Source organism: Periplaneta americana, chromosome 12 (assembly GCF_040183065.1).
Source record: "Periplaneta americana isolate PAMFEO1 chromosome 12, P.americana_PAMFEO1_priV1, whole genome shotgun sequence".
Classification (NCBI taxonomy): Eukaryota; Metazoa; Arthropoda; class Insecta; order Blattodea; family Blattidae; genus Periplaneta; species Periplaneta americana.
Window position 1 is genome coordinate 578,175 of NC_091128.1, and position 22,593 is coordinate 600,767.

A 22,593-nucleotide genomic window follows, 5' to 3' on the forward strand; every position below is an offset into this window, starting at 1 on the left:
GTAAATACTGGAAAACATTTAACTCGAGAAATTGAAGCAAATATAAGTTTAAGACAAGGGTGTAGTTCATCACCGACACTGTTTAATAATTGTTCCACAATGGAAAATTTTAGTAGATCCTGGAATTCTAATTGATAGTGGAATAAAAATTAATATTCTGGTATTTGCCGATGATATGATTGTAATACAAGATACTGAAACAAAACTACGAAAAGCAGTATATGAACTAAATAAAATATGCAACATATCAAATACAAAAACAAAGATAATGGCAGTTCAAGGCAAAAATACTGTGAGATCTGAGATTGAAATAGATAATAGAGTAGTAGAACAAGTCACTAATATTAAGTACTTTGGATGTGATATAAGTTACAAAAAGGATAATGATATGAAAATACAATTACAATCATTCCAGACAGTATGTGGCACAATTAATAGAACTTTGAAGAATAAAAGCAGAAAGGAAACAAAAATGAAATTCTACAATGTAACGGCAGTCCCTACTCTTTTATATGGAAGTGAAAGTTGGGTACAACAAAACCTGAAGCTAGTAAAATACAAGCGGCAGAGATGAGATTCTTGCGGAAAGTAGAAGGATGCACGAGATTAGATCAAATTAGAAAGGAAGATATCAGGCGGGAACTAGAAGCATTGATAAAATAGATAATTACAGACAAGATTGGAAATTACATGTAGAGAGAATGGACGACTACAGACTTCCTAAGAAAGCAATGAATTATAAACCAAAAGGACGAAGAGATCAGAGACGACCAATGAAGAGATGGAGCGACTTTTGAAGCCAGAACAGGCAATTGCCCATACCATGAAGTGAAGAAGAAGAAGACGAAGAAGAAGAAGAAGAAGAAGACTTTAAAAATGATTAATTTAAAATAACTGATGAGAGAATAAATTTTTTTTCCACTAGAAATTTGGAATTCTTTTAGTGATTTTATTGTCAATACTGTATTTAGATATGAACAGCCAGTTGTAAATATTTAGGATGTAGCCGATATTTAGGTCAGTAATGTTTGTCTCAAATTCTTAGAATAAGTCAGATTTATTCAAATGAAAAAAAAATATATATATATATATATATATATATATATATATATATATATATATATATATTGTAAATTTTGTGCACATCAGTTGTTTCATAAATTTATATGAGCATTGGTTACTGTTCTGAAAAACGCTTCAAAATTGATGGGGTAATTCTGTAGTGCCCGGGAAAAGTGACAGAAGTCAGTTTCCACAAACCTTTTTTGATAATTTATTGACAATTTACGGAACATCTGTTCGCTTGAAAAAAAAAAAACACATAGGTATTCCTCCCATTACAATAATTCATACAGAAAAAATCAAACCGACATAAACCAGTGTAAGTTGTCAATAAATTATCAAAAAAGGTTTGTGGAAATTGACTAGTGTCACTTTTCCCAGGCAATGCAGAATTAGGGGAGAGTCGGGTAGTATCGGACATCGGGTAGTATCGGACAGTGCGTTTTTTTCATCTACCACCATATAGTAGTACCTGAATGAGATGGTTACGTTTCTCTATGTGACATCACAGAAACGTAACCATGTCAATCAGGTACTATCATCGTGTGGTAGATGAAAGAAACTCACTGTCCGATATTACCCGATGTCCGATACTACCCGACTCTCCCCTACGATTAATACCCTGCCCAACTAGAAAATGAGATTTTTTACAAATACGTTTTAGTTCATTATTGTGAATATTTAGATGTAGCTTACATTTATCGCATAGTCTTAGGAGAAACAAATCAGGTAAAGGATTTCTTTCCTGAAGAGAAACAAAAACAAATTGAATTAATTTCAGCGTCTGGATGATCAATCCAGTACTGTACCTTGAGTAAAACAGGTTTATATTAACCATAAGGTAGCTGCCCTTAAGAAAAGGGGTTGCCCAAAGGACACAACATACTCTGAATACAGAAACAATTTTAATCAATTTATTGGTCTGACCCAATATTTTGGGTTTGCCCTGCGACACAGAATAGCTCACAGTAAAATTTAAAATGAAAAATTATATAAACAGGTTTCAGACAAAGTTGATTAAGACATAAGAAAAAAAATAGAACCAAATATAATTTAAATTGAATGTACACCATAAAGATGCTGATGAAATATCGCTATAGAAAATTTTATAATGGTGGTGACGATGGCATCTTGAAGATCTCTCGTCAGCTTGTATTTTTCCCTCCACTTTACAAAGGCTTTCGGAATGGTGCCTCTCGCTCCGAAGAAGAGACCGATAACTGTGATTTTTTCTATGTTGTATTTCGCCGATAGGTACTGAATCGTGGACTCGTAGATTTTTATTTCTCTTCGTTCACTTCAGATGGTTGAGTGGCTGAGATTTCAAATCTTACTGTAGGATCAATTATTTCGGCTGTCTGTTTATTCCTATTTATAGCTATGGTATCGATCCTACGGTTGCTTCCACCATCAGCAATACAATGAACTTCCTCGTGAACGTCTAGATTTTTGGATCGAAGTGCATCTGCGATCATAGAACGTATGGTGTTGTGACGTTTTATTCTGAGTACTTCTCCCTGTGGGCAACTCCCAAGCACATGTGGTAAAGTTTCATACTCACTGCAGTGCCTACAGTGGGTTGTGCCTGTAGAGCGACCAGGGAGAGAACGTACTGGTGCCACCATCGCAGTCATTTTTAGCATTTATCTCCATTCAGAACTTGATAATCCGTCATGCTTGATGATCCACGAGTTGGCTGCAGGTACTTCTTCAAGAAATACAACTCCTTTTCCTTTCTGGGGGTATGCACACCAGGTTTTAAATTCACGGTACCGAAGATGTTGCCTTAATTGCTTCACGGATCCTGTAGCCTCATCTCTGCTCACTTGCAATTCCGACAAGCAACGGGTTCTTATAGTGTCGTAGTCGTACATGACATAATATAAAAGTTTCCAATATAAGTCAAAGTATAAATAATATTATAATTTCTGTCACTTCACTTCACTGTTCATATCAATAATTCTTAAGAGTCCATTGTCCATATAAATGGTTCCTGAGAATTGGTACTGAATATTTAACAGCAGCAACGCCAGAGTTGGATCATTTGCTAATGTTATTGTAGACAATAGATAGCTGTAAATAGTAGCCCACTAGTAACAGACCCGACAAGGCAGGTGATCCCATCGGGTGTACAACGACACGCTCTGAGGACTGAATCTATCAACAGCAGGCAGGAAAATTAAATCTCACAGAGTTGAACAGTCCAGAATCATCGCCACAATTACGCAAAGAATATTTATGATTGGCTGTAAAAAGTTGATATCTCTGTCTTCGGAGTAGAGATGGGAACGATATATAGGTTTTTACGAAATACCGATATTTTTGTTTCGATATAGCGATATATCGATATCGAAATTTTGATTCAATATATCGTATAATATATCGGTTTTCTCATAAGTTTATCGATTTTTTTTGTGAAATTATCATCATTATCAACAACAACAAAATCCACACTAGACAACTCCGATAATTCCCGCTATTGAAGGTGGACAGTTACATAATTGTGCAACCTCACTCAATACCTTGATCTAATTGGCTGGACTGGAATTCGAATTCAAACTGTTTAATATGCAGCACCAAATTCAAAATGCAGCGTATGCGAACGTGAGACAGACGGGAGGTTTATCTACTGCTGTTGTATATTGTTATTAAAGTTCTCCAAGGCAGGGGCAACTCCCATCCTGAAAGGGAACCGTCTGACCTCAAAACGGGTATCAAAACTTTTATTTCTATATTCTGAAATGGAAAGAGAAACAAGAATTTAATACAGATGTGACATTTGTTTACGTCTATGATTTCTATGCACAACCTAGTGCTGACATTGTTTCCTTATTATATCTTTATAGTGCATAACAATACCCTATCATCACCATTATTGTTTGAAATGTATGAGTGTAACAATAACTTGCAATGAGAACTTACTATAGAAGGATTGTATCAAATCAACTTTGAAGGTTGTTAAAACTTGTAACATTCTAAGTACTGTACGGTTTACTTACATTTGAAAATAATTACAAGTTCTGTTTACTTACATTTAAAAATGATTACATTGTTAGGTAGAAAAGAGCATTAGCCTATATGTGTCCTGAATTGAATCCTATATAATAGAATAATTGAATCCTGTTCCAGTATCAAATACTCAACCATGTAGAGTTCACTTAACTCTTTCCCACTATATCATTTAAGCTCCCTTGCCTCCACCATAATTTTGATTTAGGTTAGGACCTACATCATAAGGTATTGAAAATGTATTGTTTATTGTTACAATTTTACATTTATGCTTTTGACTGTTATGACGTTAATTTCAATGGTAAAAAGTAAGTAATTTTATTTTAATACAGTAAATGTACGCCCGAAAATGCAATTTGCTTTACGAAATAACGATATATCGAATATCGTTCGGTATATTTTCTGCGATATATATCGTTTATCGAAATTAGGTTTGCAATATATTGCAATATCAATATATCGGTATTTAATTTATTTCCTCCATCACTACTTCGGAGGACTGTCCTCAAAGTAATATGAAGAGAACTTTGCTTCAGTACTTTCCAAGTGTGTATGAAATGCATTCCTCCACGACATAATCGAGACATTCTCCGCCCTTCTTGTGATTTAATAATGGTTACAAAATTCTCGTGTGTCTGTGAGACCTCTCTCCAAAACGCAGGCTATATTTTAAATCCAAGTATGTTTAATTTAGACTGTAATGCAGCCTGCTTTCACTGAAAGATCATAGGTCTCTGTTTAGCAAACTACCAACGAAATGTTGTAAGAAGCTCTATAAACAAATATCGCTACTTGATCTTATTTGAGGTTGCTAGCAGCCACTCTACCCGCATATATGGTTCAAAACTAGAACTCCGATCTTCCAACCTGGAGACCCGGGTACGATCCCCCGTTAGATCTTGATGGTGAGCAAAGCAGAGGCTACGTCTTTCTTCTCACTAGGTAACTTAGGAATTGACCGTATCATAAGAGTACAACTCCCTTTTGCCTTGTTCTCCTGGATTCCCCTCGTGCCCCTTATAATGCCGCGTTTCTCCTTGTATTGCCTTTATATTGGCCTGTTCTTTTTGTCGTCCCCCTAGGTCTTCTTGAATTACCCTTTCATAAAAACAAATATCATGTAGAGGAGCCATCGGCGTGGCTCAGTCGATTAAGGCGCTTGCCTGCCGGTGAAGTTGCGTTCGGGAGCGGGTTCGATTCTCGCTTGGGCTGATTACCTGGTTGGGTTTTGTAACGGTATGTTTGGATGGTTTATATTGTAATCCGGCAGAATGTAAATTTGGGTATCTTTGCTGAATATGTATGTTTACAAAGCGACTTCCGGTGTAGCAGTTTTTGACTATTTCTGTGCGCATGCGTCGATCGCCTTCGGCCCCACCTGGATGGGGGTCGTCGTGTGGAGGACGGTCGGAACGCGAGCCAGTTGGAGATCTGCTCTGATACGGATGGTTAAGACGAGAGGGTCAATTGATCAGGAGAGATCAACTGGGTTCCAGTTGACTTTGGTATGTAATAAGGTTACACCGGAAGTCTGGAGGTTGTTACTGCGGCATGGGTTATGTTGGGTTGAGAGAGTTTTAATGGAGATGTAAAAAGGGTGTTGTTGGATGAGATAAAGCAAGTCTTAATGACCTGATTTTTAACTGATTAGTAATTGTTCAAATCCTAGATATTCTTGTTGCTTTGGTTTGAAAGTTTGTTGCTAATTCTGTTTAACAGAAAGGAAATAATAAAAGGAGGCATAATAAATTTTGGGATTTTTCTGAACGTATTAAAGATTCTAATCAAAACACTGATATAGTGAGTTCCCGCTTCAGTTTTTTCCGAGGATTTCCCCAACCGTAATGTGAATGCAAGGTAATCTATGGCGAATCCTCGGCCTCATCTCGCTATCATAAACCTCATCGACGCTAAATAGCCTAGTAGTTGAGACAGCGTCGTTAAATAACCAACTAAAATAAAATAAAAATCATGTACAGGAATTCTTAATTTCTGGATACAAAATCTATAAAAGAAACTCGACATTTGTACTTTGAATCTGAAGAAAAAGAATACAACTACTAAGAAGAGACTATCGCATTCCCTCTAAAATTCCAAAACATATCTTTGATGATTTGTAAGACTACAACAAAGCGAGCGGTAAGATCTTCTTCAGAGTAAATTAAGTCTCTCAATTAACCCCCAAGAAAGAAATCTAGAGATGACATCTCTGGAAATCTGGGAGGGAACGAAATTGGTCCTCCACTTTTTATTCATCTTCTGTCAATCAATACTCCCAGATGTCGCACATCTCCATTATGTTGGAACCAAATAACTTCATATAACTGCAACGGTAGACTTACTTTTCCAGAAATTCTGATTGCATCTTTCTTTAACAATTTTATGCATTGTATTTTGGTGGAAGGACGAACCCGAAAGTCATTTACGATAACTGCTCAAGCTGATTTATTTTTCCCTATAACCCGACTCAGAACCATAAAAGTGGCGCAGACACCACGCTTTAAATAGTGTTAAAAAGTTGCCTATGTACAGCGATCGATATTATGTAACTTAGGCTCTTAGTGCAGAAATTTCTCATTTCCGACCCAGGCTAGGGTTTCCTACCTTAACATGTCTCGTGGTCCGACTTATCACTTCACAAATTGTTTAAATGAAGTTTTCCGCACTCAGTAGAGAGCGTACAATGGGCCATTGTATAAGCCTAGGTGCGTGATCCGTTCCGCGTTGGACCCTAAAAACCGTTGTTCGATCCTCTACTTTCAAATTAAGCTTATTTACATCAGCTGATTTGATTCCTTTATAGTTTCGTTATTGTGGAAAACAAAATATTCTTTTGTGTGGTGGAAATTTCACCGTCATCTCTGATCTTAAATGTCGCCTGTAGGAGTAATGCATCAAACTGCAGGTCATATCTACCATAGCGTGGGGTTAGAATGATAAGGTTCTATCTGGCATTTTTAGCAAAATTGAGATTTTTGTTGCATGTAATTCTCCTACTTCACAGCTATCTACCATATAAATTATATGTTGATAACTCAATTATTGTTCGTGATAAAGGTAGTTTGAAAAGGTTCTTATCTGAATTGATTTTATTAACAACCAAACTTTTAAAATGCTCTCCTCTAAAATTTACTAAACACTAGATAGAACCTTGTCATTCTGAACCCTCGATAGACTGCCTATGGTACACCGGAAAAATAAGTGATGATGATGATGATGATAATAATAATAATAATAATAATAATAATAATAATAATACCGACAAGATAAACGGAAGTATCCCGCAAGAAACTGTCCTATTTACTTTATAACAAATTATATTCAGACTTACCGGATTTGAACCCGGATCTCCGGAGTGGGAAGTTGATCTCTTAGTCCTTCAGTTAGATGGCGTCTGAAAAAGAGGAGTGTAAATGAAATGTTAACTTTTCGAAATAATGTTATTATGGAAACAATTGTAATCAAACACAATGCGAAATCATAATAAGTATCGATATATAATACTGATGATGATCTCAGTCAGTCAAAGTTAAGTAAGCGATTACTGATACTTTGCTAAACACAGAGAAATTATCGCGTCACTTCGAAATGCTTTCAAAATCTCTTATGGGAGTCCTATGCTCTGAAGACAGGGATGAAGGCACACTTGGACTGGAGTGTAATTCGCGGTTGAAACACAAATCACAGGACGCTACGTACACTTAATTCTTTAAGAGAAAAGGAATTGAAGGTCATTCATAAATAAAACAAGTATATAACCTCATAACCGCGGAATTACAAACTTGACAATATAAAGATGTAGTCAGCATGACATCCCTCTCTTTGCATACACTAATATCGCAAAGTATTATAGGAGTCAATTTCATCGGAATAGATACGTGAAATATCATAAGATTCCTCCTGTAGCGATCAATTTGGACAGAATATTTGCTTCCATACGTCTCCTTGGATTTATGGATATATTTCTACTTCCTCCAAGTGTTGTGTCACTTCAAACATATTTTATTTCCATGTGAATACTCGTCAAGATCTCGATACTCAAGAGCGGGTCTTTGATACGCACGCACGCACGCAGACACACACACATGTAGCTTTCGCTATTGTTGACCTATTTGAGCCTCGGTTTTCCAATAGTCGTTTCCTAAGTTTTTCTGTGCTCTTCCTGGTTGTCGTACATTGTAGCATTTCAAAATGTTGCATTTGCTGTTTCTTGTAGTTCTGTCTTTAATAGGCCTATATTAAAACGTGTAGTCTACTAGTTGAATCGTGGCACTTTATTAATAAAATTAAATATAGGCTATGTTATTTTATGGAACCTTAAAAAAAGCGAAAGTAGTTATTCATTTCTAAAATACTTCAATAGGACAACATAGGAACTAGCATGATGTCCAATAGGAGCATATTAAAAAAAAAAAGATAATTCTTAAGAACAGTAGCTAGGCCTATATTAATAAAACATCCAAAATTAATTATTATAGTAAATGAACGGCTGTTGTACTGAGGAATGGCGTTGGGATCCAATGCTCGCAAAAAGCAAACAAAAAATAAGATAAAGTTTGAATGGGCCGTCAATGCTTATCTGTTATTTGTAAAGATGTTACAATTTATTAATCGCATAAACGTTTTCGGCACATGTGTGTGCCATCTTCAGATGTTGAAGATATTTACTACATGTTTGACAATCCCATAATGGTTACACTTGCTGTCAACATAACCGTTATATGTGTACGTAAATGACCTTATTGCAGTATTCCCATTGCCCCGTTAAAACCTGTTTTCTAAGATCATGTAGTCTAATATTGCTTGATTAGAAAAGAATTAGATGCATCGTGAAAGAATATAGAATATTCTATATTACAGAGAATAAGAAACCTGTAACACACGAAAAAATACTTGTAAACGAAATGGAATGTGGCTACAATATCAAGCCACGTTATATTATTAACAAAAAGGGAAAAGGAAAGTGGATAAACATTGGGATAATGGATAATTCTGCACGGCACAGCAGATTGATTAATTCATCTTGGATTGTGATATTGGTTCATACGATGCGGTCTGTAGTTCCGAGTCTGTCTGTCTGTAATCACTATCTCTGCTTAATACATGCCAGTAATATTACATTCTGTGCTTGTTTACAATATCTGAACGCTCGAAATGTAACATTCAGCTCATTTCTGAAGTCTCTTTTTTTTTTTTTTTTCATTATAGTTCAACCGTCGTCATCAGCGAAATTCCCAAGGGCAGCAGAGCCCTCTGCTCGACTGTGAGGGAAAAAATGAGTTGCGTTGACGTCACTGACTTATTTCATGACGTAATTAATAGCGTGTGTGGACGCTTTCATAAATTCTAAACGCAATTTTCGTAGTGAACCATAAATAATGACCCTGTCACATGGTGAGTCAATTGTAAAAAAATAAGTAATTCAATTTATGTAATTTTGCTGAACATTGCGAGGCATTTGCCCCACTTTTGACAGACATGGAGGAGCAGGGAACTTTTTGCGACATTTTCGCACGGAAGTAAAGAGGCAACTGTTCCATTGCATCATCTGCTAATTGTTGTGAAAGTCAGATTAATTACGCGTATCATTCGGCAAAATTGGGCACTTAAGTATGCTCATTAATCTCTGTGTAATTAAATAATGGAGACTTAAGTTGCCTTGTTTACGTGGTTTATTTATTTATTGCATCTGGAACCTTGAGCAAGAGTCCCGCGTTGAATCCAAATCGTCTGCAAGCCTTATTTCTTACATTCCTCGGCTCTTATTAAACAACTACAAAATGGACACTAATTGCAACACCTGCAGGACTTCGTGACTCCCAGGCCTCGCTTTTCAAGGCTTCGTAAGAGTATAGACCACATAAATGCCTACTGAAATGTTCTTGATGTCTGTTTACTGAAATGTTTCGATGAATGAACAGCAACAAATAGTAAATACTCGCAGAAAGGGAAAGGCATATGTTACAGATTGATAAAGATTTGCAGACTGATGAAATGTGCGCAAAGTCGAGTAATGAAGAATCATTAACCATTCTGGAATTGAGGAGAATTTAACCTAAAAAAATAAAATTTTAACATACTTAAAATGACAGTTATTATAGAACCAACACTAATCAAAAACAATAAAAATTATGGAATTGTGGAATTGAATATTTCATTTTGGTTCAACATACAAAATTACGAAACTTGCATAAGAAGTTCCTTCGTTTCGAAGACTCTTCCCAATAGATTACGTAAAACAATTTATATCTTTGTTATACTTCTGTCATATTTACCAATTAATATTTCACGTCTCATTTATTTAGCTTTATTTCAATCCATTCTCCAGTATGGAATTTTAGGGTGGGGACATGCATGTATTTCTAACCTCACTCCACTAATACTTATTCAGAAAAGAATAATTAAAATATGCCTTAATAAACCAATTGATTACTCATCCGAGCTTTTGTTTACTGATTTTAATGTTTTGAAAATTAAACAGATTTATTATATTGCCTTATTAAACTTCATACATAAAAACCGTAATAAATTCAAATTGTATCATCATAAATATGGAACTAAAAGATCCGATTTTATACGACTAGAGGAACCAAAGTGTTTCACAAGCACAGCTCTGAGCCATGGTGCCTACTTTGGTCCAAGGTTATACAATAAAATAATTGATAAATACCCAAATTTGGAAGATTTTAGTATCAGAAATTTAAAAAATAGCGTTAGGAATTTAATTTTTAAAGAATATACCTTGATTTAATATGTATATGTATTTGTATGACTTAAATTGTTAAAATTGAAATTGTATTTTTAAATTTAATTTATTCCTGTAATTTTTTTTCTTGACCCAGTTTGTGTCAAATAATTATCTTTGTTTGTGTTTATCTTTGTGTTTAGATATCTCCCTGAGCACGAGTTTTTACTTCTTCAGGGAAGAACTAAGATTATATTTTTGTACATGTTATTTTACTAACAACAATAAACAATAAACCGTTTTTCTTCGTTTGTTGATAGTCTGCTTTGTTTCGTTGTTCCTTTGTTTGTTTGTTTCTTCCTTCGTCAGTTCTATCTCTCTCTTTCTATTCTCGTTATAAATCCAATGTGGTATAGGGGAGGGTATAGGATCTTTCGACCAACAGTAGACAAAAGTACATTACAGGCGTCTCTGATCATTTGAGCACCATGACACAGTGCCACCGTTAAGACAACACAGGACATCACACGACAAGGACATATACCCACTTCCGTTAAAAGAAGGCAAATCTCCACCCCAGAAATCGAACCACGGACCGATTGGTCGAGAAGCGCATAGGCTAACCTCGCAGACAAGATAGGGGACTGCTAATAGGTATAGCGCCGGGTTTAAAATGTGTGTGGTGCGTTGTAATTGTATACCAAGCAGATTCGGCCGAGGAGGGAGTGAGGCCCACGCAACGGATCGGCGAACAGGTGCCCAACCAACTGAACTACGACGGCGGATTTTTATATTCTATTTTACTTTTATATTGTCTTTTATATATTATATTATACCTTGATTAGTATCCTTGTGCTGTTTCTAATTCATGTCCCATCCACTGTAATAGACCTATGTCTTGGTATTTTATTCGTATTATAACTGAACTGCAGCCAAGCACGAGCTTTGCTCTTTCGGTTGTACTAATTTTATGCATCAACTTTATAATTGGTCCCGCGCCGTGACGTCGTGGTCTAAGGCATCCTGCCTAGGACTCGCGTTACGGAATGCGCGCTGGTTCGAGTCCTCATGGGGGAAGAAATTTCATGAAATTTCGGCCAGTGTATGGGACCGGTGCCCACCCAGCATCGTGATGCACTTGGGGAGCTACGATAGGTAGCGAAATCCGGTTGCGAATGCCAACTATAACGGCTGGGGGGATCATCGTGCTAACCACACGATACCTCCATTCTGGTTGGATGATCGTCCACCTCTGCTTCGGCATGTGAGCGTGAGGCCAGCAGCCGGCTGGTCGGTCTAGGCCCTTCACGGGCTGTAGCGCCACGGATTATTATTATTTTCATAATTGAAAGGAAATAAATTATTATTGTTATTGTTTAAAAATAATTATTTAACAATCTGCTATCTGTATGGATTTAATTTTCAATTGATCCAGTACGACGTCGTACTGAGTACGTCATAATTTGTCTAATGTATGGCCACAGTAATATGGGGAAAGAAAAAAGATAGAAACCGGAAATGTGAACAGAGGTAAGACTCCACGGATGTGTGTTGGCAAGTGTGGGTGGATGATGGAAGGTTAAATGAACGGCAGATGGTGGGCGTTGAGATGACTTGAACACTTGTGGATGCTGTATGAATGAACATGTGGATAGATGGGTGGAGTTTGGATAAATGTAGGCGAATACGTGTATGCATTTCACTTAGTTATTTATCGACGCTGTATCAACTATGAGGTTATTTAGCGTCAATGGGATTGGTGATATTTAGTGATATGAGGCCGAGGATTCGCCAGAGATTACCTGACATTTGTCTTATAGTTGGGAAAACCTCGGAAAAACCCAACCAGATAATCAGCCAAAGTGGGGATCGAACCCACGCCCGAGCGCAACTCCGGATCGGCAGGCAAGCGCCGGTGGCTCACGTGTATGTATGGTGTATGCATATTTGGATAAATTGTGAACAGGTGAATGGATATATTTGGTCGAATGGACACTCTGTGAGTTCACGAAAGGAAGACGGATGCATGAAGTTGTGAAGGAATTTATAGTTAAATATTCGCACGGACAGATGAGTAGACGGTTGACAAGATAGGAACAGTGTAATCAAGCTGGCAATGTGGATAGGGGGCAGACACAAACGTCCTCTTGCCGATGCTTTCACTCTGATCTGAGCTGTGACGCGCAGTTCGGATCAAGCCGTCAATTACCTCTCACTCGTATTGACAACTGATGCCGCCTGTTTGATAACGTGTTCGTTACGGTTTCACTTTTTTCTTCTAGCTGCTTACCATTGATCAGGCCAAATTACTCTTCCTCGCATCTCAGATATTTTCATTATACGCAACCATGAGACAGGAAAATACATTGCAGTGCTCGGAGAATACCATTGAACTAATTGCGATTTCTGCCGAACTAATGCAATGGTTAAATCGTCCAGCACACCTTAAAAAGATGATGATGATGATGATGATGATAGTAATGATAATAATAATGATAATGATAATAATAATTGTCATCATCTTTCTTCGAAGACTGGATTCATTCCTTCCACACTTTTATGTTAGGTTTACCAACCAACATTAGACATATTACATACAACAGGGCTGCTTGATAAAGTGGTCGAAATTCCTTAAGGTTTAAAACAATGCAAGATGAACCCATTTTAAAAAGCACACTAGAATAAATTACTTTGCACTTAACTATGTAGGCGTATGTATGTATGTATTTTATTTTACTTGGTTATTTAACGACGCTATATCAACTACGAAGTTATTTAGCGTCGATGGAATTGGTGATAGCGAGATGATATTTGGCGAGATTACCTGACATTTGCCTTACGGTTGGGGAAAACCTCGGAAAAAACCCACCCAGGTAATCAGCCCAAGCGGGAATCGAACCCGCGCCCGAGCGCAACTCCGGATCGGCAGGCAAGCGCCTTAACCGACAGAGCTACGCCGGTGGCTGTGTATGTATGTATGTATGTATGTTTTATTTTAGTAGGTTATTTTACGACGCTTTATCAACATCTTAGGTTATTCAGCGTCTGAATGAGATGAAGGTGATAATGCCGGTGAAATGAGTCCAGCATTTGCTCATATTGGGTTGAGGAAAAACTCCGGAAAAAATCTCAACCAGGCGACTTGCCCCGGTCGGGAATCGAACCCGGGCCACCTGGTTTCGCGGCCAGACGCGCTAACCGCTACTCCACAGGAAAAATTCCGGAAAAACCCCAACCAGGTAACTTGTCCCAATCAGGATTTGAAACCGGGCCCGCTGTTGCACGGTCAGACATGTTAACCGTCACTCCACAGCTGTGGACGAACTCTCTAGTACAATAGTACAATTACAATTGTATTGGATTTATAGTTTGGGTTTAAACATATTAAACACTATTTAATCTGTATTGACTCTCAATTTTAATTTTATTTTTGTCTGTATTGGAATCCCCTCCTGAGCACGAGTCTTACTCATTCAGGAGTGGGCTAGTTTATCTTTCATTGTATTTATTAACTCAGACTTACTAGCAATAAATAAATAAATGAATAAATAAATAAATAAATAAATAAATAAATAAATAAATAAATAAATATTTTTGTTGGGAAACCAAACAAATATAACTAATTCCAGTCAACTACTTCAAAAATGCTCTGTATCTTGTGCTGACTATTTTATGAAGATCATCTGACATCGTAGTATTATTATTGTTATTATTATTATTATTATTATTATTATTATTATTATTATTATTTCAGTTCGTTTTTTTTGCAATATCCTCAGATTTTGCACTACGACTCTCCGCCTCATTTCAGCTGAATATCTGCAAACTTTGGTATGACGTCTTTCATAACAAATGTGGCCACAGTGCCCGATCTGTTCGTTCCCTCATGTAATGAAAGGATATAAATTGTCAAGATAAAGTAATTAGACTAAAATCACGCAAAAATATATTTAAAATAATTTGAAAACAAATAAAAATTCTTGAGTGCGCTGGATTACTGTGGAGAAATAAATAACTTTGAAGCAATTAGTCAGAATAGGCCCCTACAGTAAATTTAACAGAAGATTCAGAGAATGCAGGCTCACATGGACACATAGATAATCATTTTGTGTACGTTTATTCAGTATCGTTAGATTAATGTAGGGATATTGTCTTTAAGATGTGCACAAACATTTTCATTAAAAATTCATAAGAAAATATGTATTACTTTTCGCAAGGGATTGACGATCTACCAAACGACAATTCATACAAGTTGAGAGGATGCGAAGGCATTTCTTTCCCCTTCTACTTGCCCTGAGTCCGTCAGTAACAGAACGGTAGCTGTTACCTCTTATACCTGCACCCCCCAAGTTGCACACAAGAAAATAAAATATTAAATAAAGTACATAAGTGAATATAAAATACAGTGACACAAGTTTGACAATTATTACATGTTTGAGTATATTTTAGTGTCGTTCTTACAATATTTCCAATTAATAATTAAATTAAGAAATGTTAGTTTGTATTATGAAGTCAGGGGGAGCGACACAGTGCAGATTGTCCCGTTGTGTATGCTGTAGAGTGGGAACTAGCAGTGATGAAAACATTTATCTTCTGCTGTCAGTAGCTTTTTAATGTGCCAGTTAGTATAAACAGCAATAAAATGAAATATAAACGCTTAGTTTAGGCTTTCGAAATATAGATTACCGGTAAACATTTTCAATAATAAAATTTTGTCACTGTGTTGAAAATCAATTTGTCGAACGTTAGTAAGATGGTCAGTAGCAGCTTCCCCTTCACTGGAGGTAGAGAGTGTGAGTAGAGGGGAAAGCCTATCAACCAAACTGAAATGGGGTTTAACACAAATTCCACAATTTGGGACATCTGGCCGAAATCTACGGCTGGCCACTAGGATCCAGAATACAATGCAGAGGTTAAATTAAAAATAAAATATGATTGCGGAGAGAATATGGAACAATGATAAATTTAAAAATAAAGTACAATTTGATTTCGGAGAATTTTATTTTTTATTTTATTGGGTTATTTTACGACGCTGTATCAACATCTAGGTTATTTAGCGTCTGAATGATATGAGGGTGATAATGCCGGTGAAATGAGTCCGGGGTCCAGCACCGAAAGTTACCCAGCATTTGCTCGTATTGGGTTGAGGGAAAGATTTCGGAGAAACATGAGATGAAAGTACATTGAAGAGTAATGAAATGAAGTAAAAAAAAATACATAGTATTATACAAGTGATTGTGTAAAATGGATAATGAATCTCTCAATACAATTAGACAAATTTTGTTGATGTCCTCATTAGAAAATGTAAGAGCTTTCCTAATGAGTTTTAAGTTACTTTATTTATTTATAAATTAATGTTCAGACAGTACTCCTAAAATTTGTCTGAGATTGGCTATGTAATAAGTGAAAACTTCATTAAAATATTTGATGGAAATGCCTTGAAAGCAGTCCTTTACAATGCACAGAAATGACAATGATGCCGTGAATAACAGGACAATATGAAAGTGGTAACAACAGGAAATTATATCGTGTTGTACAAGCGATGAAGCCTCAGGAGACTTCTCAAGCGACGAGATGGAATTATTTAGTGAAATGTTGTCGGTTTCACTTTCTGTTATTGACGGTGAATAAAAATTAATGACGTGTGCGTGTAGTGTCAGGCCGAGCTGTCTTTGTATTATAAGTTGAACTGAATAAGGCCAAGTCTTCCTTGCACTGACTGGGACTCGAGCTGACGTTCCCGGACGTTTCACACAATCTTTATCACCCTTGGGATATTTCCGCCATGTCACTTTCGCCCTGGTCTTTTCACCCCGGACATTTCAATCTTATTTATTTCACCTTTTGCCACTTTCACCCTTAGTGTTGGTTCCCCCAAGTATTGGTTCAACCTTCCCCATTGTGGAGAAGCATTGTTGATCATTTTGGTCTCATAACTTGCAATTTCTCACTACATTAAATGTAAAAGGGATGGAAATATTTTCGTATTTCAAAGTTACAACCATAAATATTCCGAAACATTAAAAAAGACACACTGGACGTGCACAGTGTGTGTTATGCAGTGCAGCATCATCCGTGTAATCGGGGCTTTTACAATTTTGAGCATACCTGAGATAGAGCGTTGCAACAATGTGCACTGAGTGTTTCGTATAGCACGGCGGTTTTTTCTCATAAAAAGTTAAAATGTATTACAGATCATATCCCCTGGCATGGCAGTCGAAGTAGGAGTTAACTTGTCACGCGCCTAGCTCATTATGCATTCCTTCTCGCACCTCCGTTATAAGCACACCAAATTAAAACGAGCTCCATATAGTGGTTTACCAGATATTAAATTTCATTTGTTCCTTCGGCAAGGCACACTTTTTGCGCAAGAGCAGAACGTAAGCGGTCGTCTTTTTTATTCCACGTCAATTACGTGCACGAGGCACCCAGTTGTGCGACGGCTACCGGATTCTTAGAGATCTCAGCGTGTGAGAAAGTTCCCATGTGTGCTCCCTCATATATAGGACACTCGGCTCATTTTTTCTGTCTCCAACGCAACGTTATTCTTTTGTTTCAGGTCTAAGCATGACAATAGTTTCGTAATGTTCCCAACGGAGTTTTCCGCAGACTTGTAACTTTTTACCTTCGGTTTCATGAAATGAAGTCGGTTTCATAACGTATTTATTTGCGACATTTCGTTCTCCGCTTCGAATCGATTTCTTTTTCTTCAAAAATTGCTGCGACGTGATCAACTGCTTTGCTTACTTATATTGACTCGTTAAATTGCTGGCTCTCGTGCGCTTGCTTTCTATCTTTGCCTCCTATAGTACAGACGAATCCTACGTTGTGAAATGCATTTTAAAACTACGGTACACGCCAATTTGTTTGCTGTGTGAGACCCACATGTTGTTCATTATAATACAATATAAAAATACAAGTTCATCGCTGTGGAGTAGATAACGGTTAGCATGCCTGGCCGTGTAACGAGGGGGCCCGGGTTCAAATCCTGGTTGGGAAAGTTACGTGGTTGATGTTTTTTTCCGGAGTCTTCCCTAAACTTATTAAGAACAAATGCTGGGTAAAGGCTGGTTCACAATAAACCGGAAACGAGAATCGGAACGAAAACCTAAACGGTAATTTTTTATTGGGTTATTTTACGACGCTGTATCAACATCTAGGTTATTTAGCGTCTGAATGAAATGAAGGTGATAATGCTGGTGAAATGAGTCCGGGGTACAGCACCGAAAGTTACCCAGCATTTGCTCGTATTGGATTGAGGGAAAACCCCGGAAAAAACCTCAACCAGGTAACTTGCCCCGACCGGGATTCGAACCCGGGCCACCTGGTTTCGCGGCCAGACGCGCTGACCGTTACTCCACAGGTGTGGACGGCAAAACTGTTAAAATGTGTATATTTAAATGTAAGCATTCACAATTAACGAAAACCTTGCCGGAGCCCGGGATCGGGAACGGAGAGTTGGCCAAGTTTCAACTTTGGCGTTCACGTTTCCGATCACAGCCCACTAGATTCATTCTATTGCCATCTAAAAGCTATTTTGTCGTCGTAAATTTTGTAGCAAGAAGACCGTGACATAACCTATGCATTATTTTGTTCTGTGCTGTGCATCATGGAGCAAGTTTTACTTGATGAGATTCTAATATTGAGTGTTGAGGAAAATCCTCACGTTTACGATAAGCGGCGCGCCTCGTATAAAGATGAGAAAATGAAGGAGAATACGTGGCTTTCAATAGCTGCATCTTTGAACACGATCGTAAGTGAATCATATTTTATTACTGTATTGGTTGTATTACACACTACATATTCACGCTTCAATTCAGTAACTACTGTTGTGTTCATTTTTGTTCTATTGCAAATGTTTCTTCTATAATTATTTTACGTTATGGTAGACTTAAAATAGGTTGCGATAATAAAGATGCATGGGCATATTTATAGTACCGTGCCTAATGAAATGTTTCAGTTGAAATTTCGAAGTTGGTTGACCAGTGTTTATGTTGGCTGCCTTGTACTCATGAGAGAACACCATTGGTCAATTATAGACAAATAACATCAGAATGCGTAATATCGACTTTACATATCGTTATTGACATACATATCGATATGCATAGTCGTCTACGTTCTCGGTTTATTGTGAATCAAACATTTTCATATTCACGTCCTCTGCTTCTCGTTTTCATTCTGGTTCTCGTTCCCGGTTTATTGTGAACCAGCCTTAACTTTCGGCTCTGGACCCTGGACTCATTTCGCTGGCTTTATCACCTTCATTTCATTCTGACACTAGACAACCACAGTAGCTGATAAAAGTCGTAAAATAAACAACAAATATAATTCAAGCTACTTAGCGGCAATCTACTAAATCGCCATTATCACTATCTGCTGGATCATAAAGAATTAGGCCTAGATCAAATTGGCCTTCCCGCCTACAGAAGAAATTAGTCAATCGACGTCACTTAGGGTGCCCGTATTTTCTGTGTTTCTATAGTTTGCATTCCAAGGCATTTGTTGTAGTCGAATATTCCTGAATTCATACCAAGTGATTCTTCGTATTTCCCCCCCTCCACTATTTCTGAATGTTATTTGTTTTGCCATAAAGTGTGCAAACATTATTTTTGTCTAATAGTTTCTACCCCGCTTCGACTCTTAGGAGCATTTTTGCTGTTTGTGTCCCTTTATGTTAATATGTAGAATTTCATAGTCATCCTGCGATGTTCAAATGACCAGTCACTTCGGACGATTCTGGGGATCGTTAGTTGTTCATATTATTTCATAAGTTTCGTACATTTGCTTCAATCCACTTACTTTAACATAATACGAATTCGTTTAGTGGCCAGACAACTTTATTCGAAGGAAATAATTTATAACTTATTTAATTAATTCCTAACTTTAAGTTCGCAAAATAAATCAGAATCATTACAATGAACACAAAATACATAAATCTTTTTGTAAACGTCACATACATGCTCACTAAACAGGCTGTCAAAAATTCAACAAATCGACGGACCAGTTAAAAATGGAAACAACTCAAAATCTGAAGTTTCACAAAAGGTGCACTTTAAAGATCCAAGTTTTTGTGAAAAATCCAACTAACACACCCTAATTAAACATCTCTACAAGACCTCTGGAAACAGAACTAAGGAAGAGTCTAGTGAATTGCTTTGTGTGGAGTGTGGCATTGTATGGAGCTGAAATACAGACATTACGACGAAGTGAAGAGAAACGACTAAAAGCATTGAGAAATGTGGATATGGAGAAGAATGGAACGTGTGAAAAGAAAGACAGAATAAGAAATGAAGCTGTGTTGGAAAGAGTAGGCGATGAAATAATGATGCTGAAACTGATCAGAAACAAGGAACAGAAAAAGATATTGACTGGGTCCTGGCTGAGAAGAAACTGCCTACTGAAGGATGCACTGAAAGGAATGGTGAACGGGAGAAGAGTTCGGGGCAGAAGAGGTTATCAAATGATAGACGGCATTAAGATATATGGATCATATGCGGAGACAAAGAGGAAGGCAGAAAATAGGTAAGATTGGAGAATGTTGGGTTTGCAATGAAAGACCTGCCCTTAGGCAGAAAGTTATGAATGAAATGAATTAATTTTAAACATAATAACTTATATTATGTAAAACATCATTAGCATAATTTGGAGTAATATCATTGACCCTCGGACACCAAGATGAAGAAGCTTTAAAATGCAGGTTCATCAAAACTTTAAATTTTCAGCTGTCTCCCTTTTGAACTGCCCCGTCGAAATAACCTCCTTCGTTAACTTATATTGAAAATATGGGATGAAAATTTCGAAATACTCTAAGTGATTCCATTTTCTAGGTAAGAATAAAGAAAAGAAGCCAGTTGTGACGTCAGTTTCTATCATCGCAATATTCACCGTTGTTTGAGGAGCGAAATCATAATATCTAATAAGAATTTGTGGGAGCTACTTAATTATATTTTCCAGTGATAATTGCAATGACGTAATGGCGTTCTTTCCAAATATAAACCATTCAGATTTCGATAATGATGGTGTTCGCTTTAAAGTCAGTGAGAACACTACAGTTTCGCGAGGGGTTTCCACCATCGAAATGTACGATTGACACTGTCGCAATCTCGGACGAAACATTGGATTTTTGCAGTAATCATCTTATACGCCTGTAGGGCATTACCACCGCAACACCTCGTCCTCGTGGTCGTACTCATATCTGGTGAATGATCATCACCAGGGCTAGGATTTTGATGAAATTGCATCTTTTTCCTAGTAAGTCAGAAACATAGCTGCTTTAGTATTTATATGTTATGTGATAAACTGAGTGTTTTAAGACATATTTGTTAGGGACTTTTTTTGCATTTTTTGCCTGTTTTAACTTATAAGAACATCTTTTGTTTTATTCGGATATTTTTTTAGGCATTTTCATTTAATTTAGGCCACAAATCCCCATTATTAATGCAAACTAATGTTTATTTCCCTTGATATTTTCTTTACATATTTTGTCCATTAATACCCATTATTTTGTACAATATTTTAATCGTTTTCCTACACAAATATTGCCATTTTAACGTAGTACACCCCATGTAATGGATCAGTCCAACCACCCCTTCAATATAAACTCCTCTATACCTGTTAGTTCCGGATACCAGTGGCCTTGTGATGGATTATATGGAAACTAACAGTAAAGTAAATCCATGGCGCTATAGCCCATGAAGGGTCAAGACCGACCAGCCGACTGCTGACCTCACGTCCACATGCCGACGCAGAAGTGAACGATCATACATGGAAACTATATCAGATAAAATAATCAATTAAAGTGTACTATTTAGAAAAAAAATATGTAAAATTTAATTGAATTACTAATCTAAATATTAAGTAGTACAAAACTTCTTTTCTTACTAAGCCAATTATGTAAGATCAATTTTTAGAGCATTTTAAGGGCATTTTTGAAAGATTTTTAGGTCATAAATGCATTGTTTTTAGGACATTTTTTCATGATTTATAGGTCGTCAAAATCCTAGCCCTAATCATCATATTTAATCGTGTAATGCATGCTGTCTGTTATTCAGGGAAAACTGCTCTTATTGTTCGTAAGCGCAATGAACTGATTGCCTGACTTACTGTCCTCCCCGAAAGGAGTCAAAATAATCATTCCCGTCGAACCCTTGAACCGGATACAAAGATAGCGTACTAGTACACTGCAACTTTACTTTTAAATATGTATTGAAGTTGTTTCTTGAGGAACCTTCTAAAAGCACAGAATTATTTCTGGCTGATGGCAAAATGACTTAGATAATGGAGAAATAATAATGGAAACTAGTGCAAGTAGGTCCTACTATGAGTAAATCTGCCCCACGGTTACTTCTCAAATCACAGATTTTAAAATAGTTGTCGGAGATGTAACACAAATTCCTTTAATGAGATGACTTTAGGATCACAGAATTTAGAATACTCACTGGTCTAAAAAAAATATATTTATTTTTTTTTAATCTTAAGTTAGGTACAGTCATTCCCTGACGTGAATCAGTGAGTCATACATTGTCATCCATCACAACGCTGCAAATTGAGGCAATCTCGGGCTATTGTGGAGCTAAATGACTTCTTAACGACACGTAGTACATTTGTCACAGACAGACAGATGCTGTATTAGCCTCAATGTCATGACTCAGTTGTTGCCAAACATCCAAAAATGGTCGCTTAAGGCCTTACTAAACTCTAAAGAATCCATTTCTTAGATGATGCCACCTAGAATTACACTTATTTACTTCAACAGTGAGTTGATGGACTAGAACAGGTCTACAGAACTCGCAAAGTAGGGGAACTATGACGTCAGCCTCACTCCACTTCTATTGGGG

The 22,593-nt window shown here is 37.0% G+C and overlaps 1 protein-coding gene across 2 annotated transcripts in view; it reads right to left on the reverse strand.

The window, feature by feature from the left end:
• The window catches only part of LOC138710105 (uncharacterized), a 280,087-nt gene that overhangs the window by 165,566 nt on the left and 91,928 nt on the right, over positions 1 to 22,593 (reverse strand). For both annotated transcript variants that reach the window (XM_069840736.1, XM_069840737.1), the window contains exon 3: positions 7,403 to 7,465. The gene's annotated coding sequence lies outside the window, so the exon portion shown is untranslated. The remainder of the gene's footprint in view (positions 1 to 7,402; positions 7,466 to 22,593) is intronic.